The following is a 5476-nucleotide window of genomic DNA, read 5'->3' as shown; positions in this document are numbered from 1 at the left end:
CTCACAACCACATTCCAGTTTCCATTTCAATTCCTCCCTGAATGCAATGAAAACAATACATTGGTGGTGACCCAAATGGCCCCATAGGGCTCTGGTCAAAAGTAGTGCACCATATAGGGAATAGTGCCTTTGGGACACATCCAATGTATTGTTTTCATGCACTTGTGTTAGCTTCTCAAAATAACTCTTAATAACCCAGCATTCTATTATCTACAGTGCCTTTAGAAAGTATTCAAACCCCTTGACCTTTTCAACATTTTTATTAAATTGAGATTTTGTGTCGCTGGCCTACACACAATACCCCATCATGTCAAAGTGGAATTATGTTTTAGACCTTTTTACAAATTAATAAAAATGAAAAGCTGAAATATCTTGAGTCAATAAGTATTCAACCCCTTTGTTATGGCAAGCCTAAATAAGTTAAGGAGTAAAAATATGCTTAACAAGTCACATAACAAGTTGCATGGACTCACTCTGTGTGCAATAATAGTGTTTAACATGATTTTGGAATTAATACATCTCTGTACCCCACACATACAATTATCTGTAAGGTCCCTCAGTTGAGCAGTGAATTTCAAACACAGATTCAACCACAAAGACCAGGGAGGTTTTCCAATACCTCGCAAAGAAGGGCCCTTATTGGTAGATGGGTAAATAAAAAAAGCAGACATTGAATATCCCTTTGAGCATGGTGAAGTTATTAATTACACTTTGGATGGTGTATCAATACACCCAGTGACTACAAAGATACATGCATCCTTCCTAACTCAGTTGCCAAAGAGCAAGGAAACCACTTGGGGATTTAACCATTAGACCAATGGTGACTAAAACAGTTACAATTTAATGGCTGTGATAGGAGAAAACTGAGGATGGATCAACAGTTAATTCACAATACTAACCTAATTGACAGAGTGGAAAGAAGGAAGCCTGTCTAAAACATGCATCCTGTTTTCAACAAGGCACTAAAATAATACTGCAAAAAATGTGGCAAAGCAATTCACTTTTTGTCGTGAATACAAAGCGTTATGTTTGGGGTAAATCAAATATAACTGTCACACCCTGATCTGTTTCACCTGTCTTTGTGCTTGTCTCCACCCCCCCACCAGGTGTCTCCCATGTCCACTCATTATCCCCTGTGTTTTATACCTGTGTTCTCTGTTTCCAGTTCGTTTTGTTCATAAAATCTACCAGCGGTTTTCCCCTTGCTGTCTTTTCTATAATTTCTGTTTTCCTGGTTTTGACCATTCTGCCTGCCCTGAGCCTGCCTGCCGTCCTGTACCTTGCCCCACCACACTGGATTATTGGCCTCTGCCTGCCCTTGACCTGTCGTTTTGCCTGCCCCTAAAAACATGTTTTCACTTTGTCATTATGGGGTATTTTGTGTAGATGGATGAAAAACAAAATTGAATAAATGTTGAATTCAGGCTGTAACACAACAAATTGTTGAATCAGTCAAGAGGTATGAATACTTTCTGAAGGCACTGCATCTGCAGCCATTTCAAGTCTATAAGTATATACAGTGCTTCTTTTATTATTAGAATTGAAAAGCTTTCATTGATTTCAAGACAGGAGCTAATGACTGGCTGTCTCTCTTTCATACAATGAGTACAACAAAGAGGTTGAGTGAGTCCAAATGCAAAGCTTGGCATTGAAGTGTCCTCTTTTGGACCAAATAATCTTATTTCAGAACCGATGGTTTAGATTTTAATCAAAATAATTCCATCAGACATTTAGTTGTCAAATAACAGTTTTCAAACATAATTGCATAGTTCATAACTGAGGTAGAATTTAGCCGATTTTGGAGATTTGCTGAAATTGAGATTGTAGAGAACAGGAGCAAAAGTGCCTCGGTATGCCCAAGACAGCAGCCTGCCAATCAAAAATATACTGTAGTTTTAGATGCTTGTCTCATTTGTGTGTGAACAAACCAGATTCCATCATTGCAGCATCATCGGTAGAAGATGTTACTTTAGATAAATACACTAAGAAAGTTATAGTGATTACACCGAGAGATGAAAGATTATGCTGTTCTCAATAATTCATAAAATATTCCCATCCAGGATTCCTCCATCGTATTTCTGCTTCTGTTTACACTTCATAAATGAGAAATGGGAATATTTGTTTTTTCGTATTCACGGCATGCCAGTCTTTCCAGAAACCTCACAACATTATGCATTTGAATGTGAAATTACAATTTTCCACCGCACCAATTTGCAGAGCCTAAAAATCTACCAAAAGTGTCAAATTAAGTCAAACGATGTTGCAGCATGACCCTTTGTATTACGTCTCTCAGCACCGTAAGGCTCACTGTTATGACCCTATTATATTGTATAACAAAAAAAATGATTTTGACAGGGAACCAGATATTTTTTAAGTAAAAGTTCATATTCTGTTAACTCATATGCAAATAATGTTGTTGACTCATCCTATACTCGTATATGTCGCCAAAGCATAAACTGGAGAAGAAAAAAAAAAACATTTATAAAACCCCACATCACACTTGTATCTCAAACAGACCATTTAAAAAATGCTTGCTATTTCTTCGTAGAACATGATGTCATGTTGGCTCATTGGCTGACATGGCCAATCAGCGGTCTATTCGCATTAATATTTTTAATGACCGGTATACGCCCACACCATTCTGTTATTGGAGTATGCCCACACCATTCCAACACAGAAATGCTGTTTAACATTCTTAACTACCATTATTTTGAAGGAAAACTATTTCACTCATATTGTAAATAATTATAGGTCATATTTCATAGAAATCTGGAAACACTGGACTGTTACTTTAAATTGTCTGCAGATCAACTCAGCAACCTTCTGTAATAGAGCACAATAGAACACTGTACCTGGGTCAAAATAACCTGCTACATTGAAAACCTCTGCAGAGGGAGTTGGCTGTGGTGAAATGGAAAAGAAAAGAGTCTTCCGTCTGCTTTTGTGGGTTATCCTTCATGCTGGGTAGGCTGCACAGCATGTGTCCTCACAGGCATGTGAAGGATCGATGGAGCAACGTGAGAATCCTTTAAATAACATTTTAAGGTGATGCTGCATACCGCGCAACCAACAAAACCTCCAACCTCATAGGAGACTGCAGCTGTGGTGGTTGAATTCAGCTCTCTAGAGCTCAAAGGATGGCCCACACTGTCCTGCCGACTGACATCACCATGCATGGAGAGGAGAGAACCTGCCATTGTTCTTCCTCTTTGATCAAAACCCAAAGGTTCGGTCAAGACCAGAGGTTTCCGGACAGCTGTAGTTTATCATCCTTGCTCGCAGGTGACATTATCTATTTAAGTCCCAAATGGCACCCTATTCCCTTTATAGTGCACTACTTTTTACCATAGCCCTTTGGGTCCTGGTCAAAAGTAGTGTATTTGATTGGGAATAGGGTGCCATTTGGGATGCAGGACCAGGCTGCGTTACTACTGGGCATGTTCTTGACCTCAACCCACAAACCATCCAACTGCTAGCCCTAAAGGGTGGGCCATTTTAAACCTGAACAAAACCACTATATTAGTTGAACTATTTGCAGTATTTTTAACATTAATGAATACTATCAACTCTTGAGACATGCACTTTAGATAAGAGCCTGTAGCTGACCACAAAGCCAAATATTTAATTGACACTGTCATGATACATGGTTTGAATAGTAATTAAACACCCATATTCTGATTAAACAACAGTTTAAAAGAAGAGTATGTCAATGTTCTTGGGTTATTGCCAAAGTACCACTGGTGATTTCCATGGCTACCTCCCCAATTCCACTGTAACAATTGTTACTCATGTTTGAGAACAAAAGTTTGAGGTGATTCAAGGCTGAAAAACAGTATTTTCTTTTGTAAGCAATAATTAATGGTTTCACTAGTGGAGTAGTGATTTACATTTAAATATAATTAATGCACTTTTCTATTCATTTCCATTATTTTCATTCTTGCCTGTCACTGTTTTCTCAAGTGTTTTCTTCCTTCAAATTGCGGGAGCTGGCAGCTAATGCAAAACAGCTGTGTGTGTGTCTATGACTAATATCAAAACTACAAACACTGATGAAGCGGATGTGTGTCTCCCTCATACACAGTGCAATATGAAGCCTTTCTACTAACCAAAGTGCCTAATTTAATTTACTATCTGAAAGCAGAAAGCAGCTGTTGTGAAGTTGCCATCCAATCAATCTCAGCATGTATCTGTGCAAAGGCTTTCTAAATAAATGTGCCTGCATGGTTAGGTAATTCATTGACAGCACCTTTATGGAAACTTTCCTACCCTTAAAATGGAGAAAAGTTGTCTTGAAATTGATGTGAAAATGTTAAATGAGAAAACACTTCTGGAAGTTGTTGAAGGTGAAAGAATGCCCTCTAGTGTTCAGGGAAGCCATTATCTAAATCTATGCATTAACATTCAGTCCACTTAGTCAGTGAATAAAGCCTTTGGTATATATTTGCTCAAGAATATAGGAGCTTCTATCTACAAACACTCAGCATTACAGCAGGATTATTTCTTCAGCCAGACGGAGATTGAGGTACAAACAGAGGAGGGCACAGCATATCTGAGCTGCAATCAAACAAAACACCACAACAGAAATGGTAATGGATGTAATAATTAGGATCACTGATTTGCGACCAAGAGGAGAGATATAAATGAAGATGATAAGATGTTGGTTGCTAATGCAATGGGGTATTGGGATATGCGTTGAATTATCCCTCCATTGTATTACCTGTCTTATTCGTCTATTGTTTCCTCTGGCAAGTTTTGTACACAACTATGAAGCTATGAGATACAGATGGAGAGTGTGTAGGTTACAGTACTGTATATTCTACTTCCCATTTGCAATGCTTAGGAAATTGAATCATCTTCCTTTTACATCAGCCAAATGCTTTCCATTCTCACACATTTCTCCCTCTACCAGCTCAGTTCAAACTGATACTAAACCCATCTCCATAGAAACAAAATATGTCCCAATTACTTCCTCAAATGGTTCTGAGCCCGGGGATGGTTTACAGAGAGAATTTCTGTAATCAGGCCAAACTGAGAATATTTTAATATTTACCCTCTTCTACACGTCGGCTAGAGTAACTGAGAGCTTCTCCCTTTCAAGGTCGCTGTCCTATTAGTGGAAGGAGAATCATCTCGGTCATTAATTAGGGGAGGTTAAAATAATACCACACAGTTTGCTTTGAACAGCAATAGCTGGTATTTTACACTCCCTTGTCATGGTTTTTGGTCTTAATGGCAAATAGAATTAGGCATGCATTGATTACAAACATTGATTGAATGAATGAGGTAGCTTCAGAATGCCAATGAAATATGCTGCTTCCCCTTACAGGAAGTCAAAGAGAGGAACAGGCATAGAGCATAATCACCATCGTCTAAAATGAGATACAATCTTTCTATTGCTCTATCTGTGTATTTTATTTCTATGCTCTAAGTTCATGTAATTTTTACTCAAAAAATGTGTCTGGTTTTGCAGTACAGT

This window comes from Salmo salar, chromosome 14 (assembly GCF_965601325.2).
Source record: "Salmo salar chromosome 14, fSalSal1, whole genome shotgun sequence".
Taxonomy (NCBI): domain Eukaryota; kingdom Metazoa; phylum Chordata; class Actinopteri; order Salmoniformes; family Salmonidae; genus Salmo; species Salmo salar.
Note: the sequence above shows the minus strand (reverse complement) of the source record.